Raw genomic sequence first — 1,223 nt, 5'->3', positions numbered from 1 at the left:
CCCAGACTCCCAGTATGAGTGCGGACCAGATCCTGATTGAAGGATCTTCCCCAGCGCTACCTCCAACGGTGTGGATCAGGGACACATCACTTCGCTGGACCAACTTGACATGTACCTGACACTGAGGGACTATTGATAAGTTGCCAACCAAGTGAGAACACTTTGTCAATTTGTCTGTCTGTTTTTATTATCACTGCCAATTTTTAACTTCTATTGTTACGTTGTCTGTTTATTAGTTTAACCTCTTATTAACTGTTATTCATGCAAACTAGATCTTTTGCTGCTTAAACATATTTTTGTTGTTATTTTGCTGTTATAAGTAAAATTTATTTTTACTGTTGTAAGTGAAACTTGTCTTTGCTTCACTCCCAACTCCACCTCCTCGATCCTGAACCAAACAGCCCAGTGGCTGATACAGTTGCAGCACTCAGTCAGCCTGCAACTAAATTGACACACTCACAGTGCCCAGCTGGCCTGTGATACCCTGCTCTGCCTTACATCACCTCAGGGAGGAGCTGCTGCCTGCCCTGCATGAGGAGTGAGGAGTTTACCTTTGTTAAGTGGCCCACACTGGCCCCAGTGCCTACTCCACTCTGAGCTCCTCTCTGGGCAGGTGTGCAGCCTTAAAAGTTAGTGTGAGACAAGAGTTTTACTTGTGCACAGCTGTGCATGTGCACAAATCAAAGGGAACACTGACAAAGGGTCCTCCACCCAGTTCTCTCCCCGTCCCTCCTCCTTGGTCCCTCCACACATCCCTCTTCCTCCTCCTTCCTGAGAGGGGTCCCCGTCCCTGTCCCCCAGGAGGGTCCCCAAGGCCACCATGGATAGAGGGCACACCACCACCCCATATCATCAACCCCACTGGAGGGGGTATGTGGGCCTCGGCATCCCACCTCAAGACTGTTGACATCTAACACCTGAGAGCCTCAGAATGAAGACTGAGTCCTGGACAGATGTGCTTTCATAGAATCAAAGAAGTAGGGTTGGAAGGGACCTTGTAGATCTTCAAGTCCGACCCCCTGCCTGGGCAGGAGAAAAATTAGGCTCAAATGATCCCAGCGGGGTAGGCATCAAGCCTCTTCTTAAAGTCCCCCAGGGTAGGAGCCAGCACCACTTCCCTTGGAAGTTGGTTCCAGATCCTAGCCACCCTGACTGTGAAGTAGTTCTTATGGATGTCTAATCAAAACCTACTCTCTAACTTATGTCCATTATTCCTTGTTATG

This window comes from Crocodylus porosus, unplaced genomic scaffold, assembly GCF_001723895.1.
Source record: "Crocodylus porosus isolate Cpor-Errol unplaced genomic scaffold, CroPor_comp1, whole genome shotgun sequence".
In the NCBI taxonomy this organism is placed as follows: domain Eukaryota; kingdom Metazoa; phylum Chordata; order Crocodylia; family Crocodylidae; genus Crocodylus; species Crocodylus porosus.
The sequence above is the reverse complement of the archived record's forward strand: the minus strand, read 5'-3'. Positions refer to the sequence as shown.